Source organism: Bombyx mori, chromosome 23, assembly GCF_030269925.1.
Source record: "Bombyx mori chromosome 23, ASM3026992v2".
Lineage (NCBI taxonomy): Eukaryota > Metazoa > Arthropoda > Insecta > Lepidoptera > Bombycidae > Bombyx > Bombyx mori.
In genome coordinates, this window is record NC_085129.1 from 2,722,859 (window position 1) to 2,737,332 (window position 14,474).

Genomic DNA, 14,474 nt, shown 5'->3' on the forward strand with positions numbered 1-14,474 from the left:
TATTTAAGTTAATTGAGGGTGCTCAAGGCAACCTCAAAATTGTAGTCGAAGACAAAAGAATTTCTCATAAATAATAATTAGTCGGATCTCGCAATCACGAACGTCCTACAAAGCAAGTGACCGTAATCAATGATTCCACATTCGCACGGTTAATTTCACATGTTTTTTTTTTTTTTTTTAGTAATAGACTTTATAGAGAAAGTATAGAGAATATCTTTCATTGATTACCATACGAATTGATACGTGTCATAAAATATGTTTATTTGTGATCTACTATTTGATATTTGAACGTGTGAATTTTACGCTCGCTTCTTTCGAAAGGTCCCATTAAAAAAAAAAAAATACAGTACCTTTTCCCCTGCGTTTAAGATTGATTTTTGTTTATCAATTATCGACGAGCTACAATTACAAATAAAGAAATTGGAAACAGTTAATTTATTTCTAACCTTGACAAGAAAGAATGCTAATAACAAAGAAGCGAGAAACAACAAAACGAATCTAAATTATGAGGTGCTAGTTACACGTACATTACTTTGAGACCTTTAAAATTGAAGTGCTCAATTTAATTTCGATTTCCAATTACAATATTCGATTTAGTAAAAGTGTTCGGGAAAACTGTTTCGACATCGTGATTGTGTCGTGACAAATCATCGAGTTCCATTGGTAAGACCAAAACAGACTAAAAAGTGGGTGGACAACGCTGTCTGCTCCTAAAATGCTGCCCACAGTCTTCAAAAAACCCGTTCTTGCACTGGGGCAGCCGTTGTAACTATACTTAGACCATAGAACTCATATCTCAAGGTGGGTGGCGCATTTACGTTGTCGATGTCTATGGGCTCCAGTAACCACTTAACACCAGGTGGGCTGTGAGCTCGTCCACACATCTAAGCAATAAAAAAAAAAAAACCTATCTGATAGCCTTGAAAGGCTATATCATCTACGACTTGCCCGGAAAATAAAATTCACCATATACACCTAATACTGCGTTATCGTCCATATTTCCTTCCGCATACGTTCAAACCAGGAGTGAACTCTTCTGCGGCTTTCTCGAAGTGCTATAAGATACTTCTTCTTCTTTTAATCGCTTCGCACGACAATGGTAATTTGCGGTAGTTACTAGCGTTATCAATGTTCATGTTACTACATCTTTTTTTTCCTACCTAAGCTGATAGCCTTAAGAGGCTATGTCAGCGTTACCCTAGCGTGTAGGTGAGCTCTCTGGGCTCAAACCGGAGGTGTTGCTAACACTGGTCCTAACAAGAGCAGTGCTTCGCAGAATCTCCACCGGATCGGAAATGCGACTCACTGAGAAGATCCGGCGAGAAACTCAGTGGGCTTTGTCTGTGGGTTAATTTACTCGTCGAGCCCTTTAAGAGGTTACTGGAGTCCAGTGACATCACGGTTGTGCTGCTACCTATCTTGAGACTTCGAAATCTCAATTCTATTGTATTACGGGTGAGCTTCGGGTGACCACACCAACACCACTATTACGGGTACCCTTCAAACTTCACGTATCTATCCGATTGATTAAGCACATAATTCCTCGGCATGATCTAATCACGTCGTCTGGTAGAAAGTGTTGCTCTTCATAAACTCAAAGATGATATCTCATAAGTCCGTGATTCATCTGTAAACGGAATCAGTGTTCGGCCACTTGAAAGTTACCGTTTTGATGAATGATAAATGGAAGCTTAGTTCTCGTGGGATTTCTCGTGAAGTTATTATGATATGAAGCGCCTCATTCTTTGTATTTTGATGAATCTTTTCGTTTTTATTTTTGTATAAATAACATTTTTTTTCTAGAGTTACCCGATGTCTTTTTCTAAATTTAATGCTTACACTAATAAAACAGAGCGTCGCATTAAGAATTGTTTTCCTAAATTGACCTACAGATTATTTTACATAAGAGTTTAAATTATGTGAAGATTACTAGATAGAAGGTAGATAGATACATCAGATCAACAAAAAAATTGTTATATTTTGTTCTTACAACCTCCTTGACGCTACCACCAAAATACATGAGTACGTTCCAAAAGAAACAACAAAGAATCTGAAAGCACGCTCTATCATCATTCATTACAGAAAATTTTATTTAATTAATTTAATTATTCTTTGGTTGAATTTTAGTACATAATACTCATCACAGTGTCGCTACTGTAAACACTTCAACTTTGGTATTCCTGGTCTTCAATAATAACTGAAAACAAGATAAGTCTTCTTCTCCTTCTTTCTTTCCTATTACCCTCTGCTGCTCGGATCAAATCTTTCCATTTACATCGGTCTTGGGCAGTCTGTTCTAGCTCCTCCCACATCATGCCCAAGACGCCTAGTTTCTGCTCCACCGAACAACGCCAAGTTGTTCTGGGACCGCCTCTCTCCCTTACAAAAATAAGTACTAAGAAAAATAAAGTTGTCAACACTGGACTTGTTCAAAACTGGATCAAAATGGAAGCTCCCAAGAATTTTCTTAGTTCCGTGGTATTCGCATACAGTCACACGGCAGAACAAGCTGTTAATAGCCCCCATTGTCTTTGAGTAACGTTCACAATAATTAAAAGTTGAAATTGTTTTTTTTTTTGTGTTTTTACAATTGTATTATTATTTTGTTTCGTAATAACGAGAATTCAAAATTACTTCGTGTTGATTTTTCGCATTATACAGTCTGGCATCGAAAATAATATTTCAATATACATATTTATTTTCATGGTTCATGGTTACATTTTCAAGGTGGGTGGCGGTATTTATGTTCATGACATCTACGTCTATGGGCTCCGGTAACCACTTTACATCAGGTGGGCCGTGAGCTCGTCCACCCATTTAAGAAATAAAAAAGTCAAGCAGCGCACTATTGCTTGATGATTTGATAATTACGATGATTATTCGTTAATGAGCGCGATGCAAATTATATCATAGCATTTGCGTTGCGGGAAAGAGATAGAAAATCCCCTTTCAGTCACCTGTAAAACAATTCTAAACATTAACATACTTAAGTATATGAAAATATGTATAGCATTTTATTAGGTTTTCAGTTGTTGTAGACTTAATTAAAACTGATTGTAAGATTCAATTTCGCGATTTATTATTCGTCTCTTACTACGAAATAATTTTATTTATTTATTTGGGAAACCAACAGCACAAAACAAACAAATAATAATTAAAAAAAGAGCTAAAACAATAACCATACAAGTTTTCACCATCAAAATCACATATATACGTACAAAGTGAACAAAGGAAAAAAAGAGAAATTTATAAATTTAAGTTGTCACAAAAAAACGAAAACATATAATAACAAAAAAATAACAACAAAAACCGCGGCATTAAATCATAAAGTAGTTTTATTTATATATAAATTATAGATTTCCGTTACCAGGGCGCCAGCGAAAAATCGTCAAATAATGTACTAAACTAACTTAATATAATTTTCGCCATAAATAGTGAGAGATGAACTCAGTAGACGGCGATGTCTCTCCTCCTTATTAATAATGAAAAACTATAGCCGTGTAATAATATTTTTCATGTTTATAACATTCCAAGAAACAGAACAACGTGTTTTACATTTAAAATAAAACGTATCTCTTATTAATTTTAAGTGCATGTTTAATTCAATGGAAAATAATTTTTGGTTCATTATTTAGTCCGAACGAGTATAATGTTTTATGCATCAGTCACATCGCGATACGATACGTATGTCATTTATATTGCGTTCATTACTCTAGGTATGTTTAAATATGTTGACCGGATTTTAATATACCATCATAATTTCTTTGATTCCATTTCTTTGATATAAATATTTAAAAAATATTATATTATATCTATTTGTATATAAACATCAGGTGGGCTGTGAGCTCGTCCACCCAATTAAGCAATAATAAAAATAAAAATTTCTTATTATCTTTCTGGTTATCCGGTATATTTTCATTAGTTCACGCGGGCACACTAGATTTATATTAAAAGAAATGGAATATCAAGGTCAATCATCGATTAAGATTACGATGTAACGAGTGTTTGTTTTTATCAAAAGATTTTAAAGAAAATATTCACTAGATTTCGCCCTACTTATCATCCTGCATAAATATGTACTCAACACTGTAAATAATTTTCTTTTTGTAATTCGAACCATATTCTATTTGATAAGATTTCCAAAAACGACTACCCTCTCATTTGCTTAAACAAATTCGAAGCTTTCCTACGTACGTACATTCCGAAGCGTATCCAAACATATTTATATTACAACAACGAAAATCATCCTGGGAAACTAAAAGTGCAATAACTCGGTTCGTTCAACTTTAACTTGACGCTAGCGCCCGGGCGACGCAACGTGAGCAGAAACCCTAAATGCTTCATGTTCACACGGCGTGTTTTGAATAGCCGAGATTGAAATTCAATATTCGCAAACGTTCAATGTACTATATTTACAGTTAGTCATGATTGGAATGTGATGACGTATAGTTGAAAAAGTGTAAACAGCCCATCCGTTTCTGTTGATAATTTTTAGAGGATCTTATTCGTGTCTAGGGCTATTAATCGGAAGACGTTGGGTTCAGATTCAGAAGGATCCAGGCTTTCTTCAACCCTCTTCTTTGTCGTCCATCCTCTTTTTTTTTTTTTTTTTTTTTTTTCCTACCTATGCTGATAGCCTTGAGAGGCTATTTCAGCTTCACCCTAACGTTTGTAGGTGAGCTCGCGGGGCTCAACCGGAGAGTTGCTAACACTGACCCTAGCAAGAGCAGTGCTTCGCAGAATCTACCACCGGATCGGAAACGCGACCCACTGAGAAGATCCGGCGAGAAACTCAGTGGGCTGTGTCTGTGGGTTCGCTCGTCGAGCCCTTCGTCGCAAGCGACGGGTTCGACGAGGACGGTGACCGGTGCTTGTGGTGCCTAAGAGCACCGTTAATTGATCAGGAGGATCCGTAATGACGTGCTTTGGGCGACGTCGACGGTTTACCATTCGGTCTACTGGGTCGGGTATGTAATTTCCAGCGGCTACGATGAGAGGGTTCTCATGTCGTGCCGCCTTCTCAAAATGGCGCAGCGATGCCGACTGTAGATACTTACTAAATGAGTCGAGCTCCAGGTAATCATGGAGATCCTAATTCCTAAGGAACCATGGCGCTCCGACGGCTATCCTGCAGAATTGTGATTGAATAACCTGAAGGGATTTCAAGTGGGTGCGGGCTGCGTGAGCGAACACTACGCTTGCATACGTCATGACGGGGCGTATACAAGTTTTGTAGAGAGTTACCTTATTGCGGAGGGACAGTTTGCTTCGACTACAAAGCATTGGATAGAGTCGTCCTAGAATAAACGCGGCGCGGTTGCGTACCGTTTTTATTTGGGGACGGAATGTCATCCCTCTGTCGAGGGTGACGCCTAGATATTTGACCTTCGCGACCCACGGTATGGGCTGGCCAAAGAGAGTGATGGGACTAACGGCGGAGGTGTTTGCGCGCCTACTACGGAGTGGGATGCTCGAAGTGATGTTCGGAGGGCGACCCCTTTTGAAGAGCACCGCTGCGCTTTTCGTGGGGTTGACGCCACTTCCGGAACCACTGTCCCATGGTGGCTACTGCGATCTGGAGTCGCCGATGAAGCAGCGACATCTTCCTACACGAGTAGTAGATAGCCGTGTCATCGGCGAAGAGCGCTAGATGGGTCTCCGGAGACCGGGGTATATCATTGATATACAAACTAAATAATAACGGGGAGAGCGCGGAGCCTTGCGGGACTCCGGCAGTCAGTTGACGGGGACGAGAACGAGTTCCCTCTACTCGATATCGAAACGAACGGTTCGACAAGAAGTCTCGTATGATGAGCACAAGTCTGTCTGGCACTCCCATGTTGTACAGTTTGTAAATTAAACCGTTGTGCCAGACTTTGTCGAACGCCTTCGCGATGTCGAAGAAGAGGGCGCCGGTCGGGATTTGTTTACGCCTATTTAGTCCTATCAGGATGTGCTCCGTGAGGCGGTGCACTTGTTGTACGCACGAGTGCTTAGAGCGCAATCCGAACTGTTCGTCTATGAGAATTTTGTTCGCGGTAACAAAATCCCAGAGGCGTTTCCTAAGGAGCCGTTCGTAAATTTTTCCTATCGTCGGGAGGAGACTAATCGGACGGTAACTAGATGTTTCGTTTGTCGGTTTGCCCGGCTTATGTATACCGATAACGTCCGCTTCTTTCCACACCGCAGGAAAGATGCAGTGCGTCATAGCGGCATTTAAAATTGTAGCCACACTTTTTTTTAATATTCTTCCCCCGAATCGTATGGGCATTGGTAAGATGGATATTAGTCAGGTCAGTAACACCGTCCTGTCAGTAGGTATCATCATTAAATTGGTAAGTGGCTGCATATTCATGTTTGGGAGACTAACCACAAACATTTTTTTCTTTATTAGTTAGATGGGTGGACGAGCTCACAGCCCACCTGGTGTTAAGTGGTTACTGGAGACCATAAACGTGTAACGTAAATGCGCCACCCACCTTGAGATATAAGTTCTAAGTACTCAGTATAGTTACAACGGCTGCCCCACCCTTCAAACCGAAACGCATTACTGCTTCACGGCAGAAATAAGTGGGGTGGTGGTACCTACCCGTGCGGACTCACAAGAGGTCCGACCACCAGTAATTCGATACCATTTCTAAAAACTGCGGTATTTATAACTTTAACAAATTTGCTCTCGGTAATTATAATAATATGTATAAATAAATTAATGACCAAATATTAAAATAGCGCGTAATACTTTCGAATGACAACATCGTGATATAAAAGCACCCGTTAATGACAGAAACGATAAAATCTGTCAGAGATTGAAAAGAATTTGGATAAGGAATAAAAATTTCGTGATGTGTGACATATACTAAAAACCTTTTTAAAATACAGTGTCGTTGAACCTCTTTTCGTAAGAATTTAAGTAGCAGTAGTGCATTTTTCCAACAGGAAAGGCGAAGGTATCACACCACACAGCCTAATATTATAAATATTCTGTGATATGATAAGCAATGTGGAGCAAAAATGACTTGGGTGATATTGATTTATCAGATACTGCAGTCACTTCACACAGAAATCAGATGAAATGAAATAAATTGAATGAAATAAAGTCTCAGTAGAATGGTGGTTATTTAGTAAGGCTTCAGTGGATTTTTTGGAAAAAACACGAGAAGTTACAAGTAGCTACTTTGTTTCATGTTCCCACATATTAGCACTTTGACAGATGCTAAACAGATAATAAATCAGATAATAATAGTATTACACTTGTAAACTTGTGGAACCACTGAATTAACACAATAAAACTATTTACATATTCCCGCATTTGCGCATTGCCATTAAAAAGTCTCCGTGAGGGTTTAATAGTTTAGAAATATTGATGTGACAGTTTGACAATGTCAAATAATTATCTATTTTATGATGTTATTAAGGCCGATTTTTTTTTAAATTGATCTAATCGCGTCCAAACTACACCGGCTAGGGAAAACTGTAGATTTTTGAAATTTCGCCGAAAGCGCTAGATTTCGGGTTTTTTTTGCTAGTGGCTTCAACAACTGTATGTGATTACTTTTAAAATTCATAAACTGTGAAATAAATAAGACTTAAAATTCATTTAAAACGCAAAACATTACATTAAAATTCGATTGACATTCACAAGAATTGCATATTTTATTTTTTAATGCATCTAATTTTACATCGAAGTGTATATATTACACAATTCGAAATGTCAAGTTGTGCCTTACTTAACAATGTTTAATCAAGGTATTGAAGCATAAGAAATCATTAGGTAAATTAACTAAAATGCCAAGCTAAGGTTCGTTTGTGCTTAGAAAGTGTAGTGAAGTTACATAGCTAGTCGACGAATCGATTATAAGATACTTAGACAAAGTAATGATAAGTTTCTGTTTCAAGGGTAGGATAGCTATTTTAATCGTCTTCATTACTACATACCTAGTATAAAACAAAGTCGCTTTCTCTGTCCCTATATCTCTATGTATGCTTAAATCTTTAAAACTACGCAACGGATTTTGATGCGGTTTTTTTAAACATAGAGTGATTGAAGAAGAAGGTTTATATGTATAATAACATTCATTAAATAGTGGAGAAATCAATAATAAACTACAGTTTCCGAAGCGAAGCGAGGGCGGGTCATTAGTTTTTCATTATGACATTCATGCTGATGGCAGACGGCTTTATTTAGTCACAACCTAATTTCAGTCATAACATAACCATTTAAGCCTGTAATTTAAAAGCGGGACGCACTACCCAGATCACACGAGGTCGTTGACATCAAGCTTCAACCTATTTAATTCGTGTTACATTGCTTGCAGAGCATTAAGAAAGACGCAATGCAATTTATTTCAAAATTGTGACAAGTCTTACAAAAATCAGTTTAGTATACTGGTCCCTCAATGAGGGAACTTTCAGCTATTATGCTGAAAAGAGCAGATACTATAAAGCAGATACACTTTGATCTTACTTTGAGACTACACTTTGATCTTAGCCAAAAGGCCGAGAAGCAATTAAGAAAGTATACCATAAAAGTTTAATTTCGATCGATATTATTAAATATTAATTGCACATTAAAAAAAATTACATTATGTTATTATATTTTATAATTTATAATTCGAAATCATTCGGTCATTTAATGACAGTAAAAGTATACACTTAGAATTTGACCCGAAAACCACATTCGACACCTTTCGATTTGATTACACAAGAAACTTGCATAAGAATCGAAATTATTAATGATTAAACAATTAACTTAAAACAATAGTAAACTGGTTTCCGAACGGATCAACTTGAGTTGGGTTGAAGCATTTTCTACTCTGTCAAGAAAGTACCGTGAAGGTATCAGTAATATACAAAATGTTTGTTTACTTATCAAATTTTGTTTTATCCCCTTCAAAGTATTTTAGAAACGATACACTTAGGATACTGAATAATTACCAAAACATTATTTTTTATTTTTTTTATTTATTGATGCACAAAACAAATTACAATCATTACAGTACATATTAGCTAAATCGTACAAGTAGTACCTAGATCTAATCTGGATTACAATCTAAATAGTATGTGCACTCAGCAAAACCATATTAATGTGCATAGCTTTGGCTATTGAAAACACAATTGAAATTACAATGAAAATTGAAATTTAAATGTAATTTGAGTTTCAGAAAAAGTCAGAAGTTCAAAAGTCCGTTAGACCCATATCTAGTGAATGAGATGGTTGCTCGATGATGTTTGTTGATAATGATAGCCTTGTACGAAAGTGCATTATCGTGGTGCAAAGAATTTTTGATCGAATTTGCTCTCTTAAAGCGTTGGTAACGCTTAAATAAAAATTTTTATTTACTGTTTGACATTCTTTGACTTTTTATCGACTTTGGCGTGAGTTTTTCGGTTTTGCGAAATACGTAATTATTGGTGGCAGGGCATTTTGTGTCACTCATCCTACCTGTTTCTCCTATGAAGCAGTAGTGCGTTTCGGTTTGCAGGGCGGAGCAGCCGTGGTACTATAGAATTAAGACTTAGAACTGATGTCTTTAAATGGGACGGCATTTATGTAGTTGATGTCTGTTAGCTCCGGTAACCACTTAAGACCAGGATAATACTATAAGATTCTGTATTTTTTTCTATTGCTTAGCTTTTTTTTTTATTGCTTCGATGGGTGGACGAGCTCACAGCCCACCTGGTGTTAAGTGGTTACTGGAGCCCATAGACATCCACAACGTAAATGCGCCACCCACCTTGAGATACAAGTTCTAAGGTCTCAAGTATAGTTACAACGGCTGCCCCACCCTTCAAACGGAAACGCATTACTGCTTCACGGCAGAAATAGGCAGGGTGGTGGTACCCACCCGCGCGGACTCACAAGAGGTCCTATCACCAGTAGTCACAAGAGGTTCTACCACCAGTAGATTCGGCAAACATTGGCGTATTTTTCATTGTCTAAAAATTAGCAGTTAAACATGTTGGACATTGGACAAGATAAGCCTTTCACCAACATCTAATTACGGTCGGAGTGCACTTCAATAGGTTGATTATAAAACTCGACAGATAATTGAATGATTGTATAATGTTACGAATTTTTATTTTTCCTTAAATAGTAGGGTATTTAGATTAGAATATGACACAAAAAAATCTATACTCTATACTAATATAGGTATATAAATCTACAGTGGTTTTTACGGATGTTCCGTTATAACTACTGAAACATGCATCCGATTGACTTGAAACTTGGTATCCATGTAGAAAATACATGTACTTAATGGATAGGCTAATATTTATATGAGTGTTGGACTCCCTACACCAGTTACGGGGGCGTTAATGATGAAAATCTTTGTGGGGGTGAGAAATAATAATGTTAATTTTAAATGCCCAGCGAAGCGGACGGGTACAGCTAGTATTAAATATAAAGTTTTGTGGTTCGTATTTGATATAAAGTTTGGGAGTTATTATGTAACAAGATATGCGAACGTTCATTATTCCCACCACATTATTATGTTCCCAATAATAGCCACTAATCATATCAGTGAACAAACCAGTGTTCGTTTTTCAAATACATAAATATAGTCTATGTCTTTCTGAGAGCTAGTTACCTCGAATTTGAAATCGCAAACTGATTTTCCAAAGTGATTTCAAACGCGTTATTTATGACATGACCTAGTCAATACATCATACAGTCTATCAAGAGTCCGTGCGAAATCAAGCGATTCTATCCGAAAGCGCAATTATCACGGTGAAATGTAATTTAGTGGCATGTTTTGCAAAATAAGTAAAAGTTTTATTTGGGTAGGTATGCCATAGATTCTAAAAACTGTTGTGACTTTTAAATGTGTTTGCTGGAACGTCCAATCACATATATGCTTTAAGCCTGTTCAAAAGGTTTTTAATTGCGAGTTCAATCATTTAAAATATACATAAGTGTAAATTTTTGAAATAATATGCTGGTAAATTAATGATTAATGATTATATGTATTATCTTCGGTTTTTGCGATTGGCAGATATAATTGAAACTATTTTAACTCCGATCTGGTGGTTGATTCTGTGAAACACTGCTCTTGCTAGGGCTAGTATTGGCACATTCTCTCAGTTTTAGTACGTGAGCTCACCTACCCGCCTGAGAGAGGTTGGAATAGCCCCTTAGGCCACGAGCGAATAAGTAGGGGAAAAATACTTTTACGTTTTTTAGAATGTCTTTTTACATTCGTAAAATAATACGTTGTAGTTTTATCTGGTTACGTACAATTAGGCGATTCTTGACAATACAAAATCGAGAATAAACCGTAAGAAGTATTTTTAATAACGATTACGTTGCATTGCCACGCGTCCATGAATTGCGTATTGAGGAGCTAGAGCGGATCTTACCTAAACCGAATCTAACCATTCAGCTAAAATTTTCTTGATATTATTAATGATGCAAAGACTAACTAAAATCTAAATACAAATGATCAGGTTATTAGAGAAATGAAAAATTTTGTATTAAAATATAATGTAGTCTTAGATAGTGATTCGAAAATAGAAGCCTCTTATTTTTACAATAATTATCCGCAATATTTATAGATTGATATTATATCCGGTATTTAAAAATGATTTCTTTAATTTGTGCAGAGTTCAATGTCCGCTTTGTTTTTTTTTTTCTAGCGGTGATTGATTGAAAGTATTTTTATTGCCTTTTCCGCCATTTCTATTTAAGATTACGATTCGAAGTTCGAATGTTAAAATTATTAGCAACTTAAGTGGGCTCAGAGGAATGTGTTCCTGTACTTTCAAATCACTTTTCGATTGAAACAGTAGATGCGTTCGACCTCTATTCGATTTGTGGTATACTACATAGTTGTTAACAGATATAAATTACCACTATAGATGATAATTGAAGTTTTGCTGTCATTTGAAAAAAAAAAAAAAAATTTAATGTAATATAGAGTTTTTGTGTTGCCATCCTAGTAGGACTAGGCGATCTGAACGTAAAAGATCAATCACGCATGGACATCAAATCAAAATCATAATTCGTTTTAAGTTTTTTGAAAATTCTTTCCTCCATTAATACCACATTACTTCATGTCTTTATTTTTTCAGTACTATTTGTTCGCATAACCCTGTTTTCATCCTAAGCATTATTATTTCATTCATGAATAATGTAAACGTTGACTGATAGAAAGAGGCCTCCTTCAAGGTTCGCCAAACCGGTAAGTCTTTCTGCACGTACCGATGCATGGGAGCTTTATCTTCAGCGACAATCTTCTACGCAATGTGTGATTACTTTTGGGATAAATATCTATTATTTTATTTCTTTCAGAGTCGATCTCGGAGAGAAAATTCGAGAATAACTGTCACCATTTATCTTTAGGTAACTTAAGCTCTCTGATGAGGTCGATTGTGAGCGACCGCATCTCAATGCTGTAATTCACAATTCTGGCCGAAGTCTTTCCCCTTAGGACACTGCGGTGCACTCATTAAAAACAATTTGTTATAATATTAAGGACATATCCATATATTAATACGTGAAGCAAAAACTTTGTATCCATTTTTACGAAAATTGCGCGGACGGAGGAGTATGAATTTTCCACACTTATAAAGAATATAGAGAAGAAGTGCACAATGCTAATATTTTTTTAAAATAATGCATAAAAGATACATGAAATCAATAAAGAAAACATGACACACACTACATATCATGTATTCGACGCACACACGCATGCAAACTATTTATTGTCAAACTTTTGTTCTTGACGTCTGTTGTCAAATTAAGAATAGATTAAATATTGTTTGTCTTTGTTAATATTTTTTATAGTATAGTCTTGGCGAAATTTGTGATTATAGAAGTGTAAAATACAATCATAATAGTGTACAAACTTACAATTCCAATTAGTTATAGTCGAATTTCGACTACTGCGGGACCTCTAGTTATAATAAAAGGTTATCGGTAAAGTACGTGCGAGTTCTTACGTCGGACCGCGGAAGACATCAATAATAATTTAAATGAAAGCATCAATATTTAATATCCGTAGCGGATTGATGTAATCGATGAATGAATTTGTGAATTTTCATTTTGTTAAAAGCATATTATGGCGAATGTTATTCGTACGTGTGGAAGTAATTTAATTACACACGCAATATGCTATTTTCGGGATTCTTTCGTTCGACAGCTAACACGAATGAGGTAAAATGAGGAAAAAAAGTAAATAAATACTTATTTTGAATACAGTTGAGTTCGGCCTATGAATTAGGCTTTAAGATTCGCCAAGCATGATCGTAATGAAGGATGCGCTAATATGGGGAGTTTAATGGAAAAAATAAATTATTAATGTGTAACTTAAGATCTTATTTGATTTAGTTAAAATTCATATTTGTTGTAACTAAGATGAACTCTATCCATATTTGAGCATATGGAATATCTGAAAATAGATTACGAAGAGTGAAAACGTTATTTTGTTATTAATATGTTTTTAAATCTATTTATGTGATAATTAGTCCTTATTAGTAACACATTTAATATTTTAGTTTTTTTTTATATGGCGACGCGACAATTCTACGATTCTCTTTCAATTTTACGTCCTGTGACATTTAGTTACGAGTGCTCAAGAATCTTAAATAAATCTAAACATCAGATATATTATATTGACAATTTTTTTTTAAATTAAACATCACATTATACCGTAATAGTGGTTTTACTTTGTACGATCAGCACATAAGGGAAAAAAGCTATTTTGTTTTTAATACGCTTTTATTAGCGTCGGATTAACTCGAAATTTGGTATACTTATTAAGGACCAATGACAATTCAATATTAAAACAAAATTGAAAAAAAAATTGAAGGAATTGAAATTCAACTAAAATATGAAAATTAATAATAGTTTAATTTTTTTAAACTTTTTTTACAATAAAATAATTTTTGTTACAGTATTTTTTATTCAGATTAATTAAAATTTATTTTCTATTTTTTAGTTGGATTTTCTATAAAAGCGTATTTTGTTAGTTTTTTTAAACTATTATTTATTTTACAATATAGCACATTCAAAACACGCCAGTTAAACAAGTGGCACTCACCTCGATCTGCTCCCACGGCCTGATGTGATTTAGGTACTCCACAAGATACGTTTGTTTAGCACGTCATCACACCTTTCTTGCATAAAATAGAAGTAAAATATTTTCTGGTTCTCAACAATTCATTGATTGTTCTTTTTTTTTAACGACTTCGTCACCATGGCAACGTCACCGAAGATTTTTAATTTTGTTGTGAGAGGTCCGATAGGATTTGCGGGTGTCACTTGACAGACTTCAAGTCGTCTGCATATGGCGCGAATTTTTAAAATGTGCAAATAAAAAGATTGCTGCGACGATACATGCTTAGATATATGTATGTACATATATCTCCTTACGCATGTAAAGTAACACCACACGTATTTTAAAGCAACCTTCATTGGTATGTAACAAATGAACTAGTGGTATTTTTTTTAGTTTCCCTGTCGACCTCGCCTTTCGTCG

General features: G+C 35.8%; 1 protein-coding gene, 1 long non-coding RNA gene and 1 pseudogene across 8 annotated transcripts in view; 1 reads left to right on the forward strand and 2 right to left on the reverse strand.

The window, feature by feature from the left end:
• Window positions 1–14,175, reverse strand: part of LOC134201068 (uncharacterized) — a 37,643-nt gene extending 23,468 nt beyond the window's left edge. For all 3 annotated transcript variants that reach the window (XR_009976233.1, XR_009976232.1, XR_009976231.1), the window contains exon 1: window positions 14,037–14,175. This is a non-coding gene — a long non-coding RNA (uncharacterized LOC134201068). The remainder of the gene's footprint in view (window positions 1–14,036) is intronic.
• The window catches only part of LOC101741040 (axoneme-associated protein mst101(2)), a 187,960-nt gene that overhangs the window by 108,125 nt on the left and 65,361 nt on the right, over window positions 1–14,474 (forward strand). The window lies entirely within an intron of this gene.
• Window positions 8,290–8,508, reverse strand: LOC119630388 (U2 spliceosomal RNA; annotated as a pseudogene).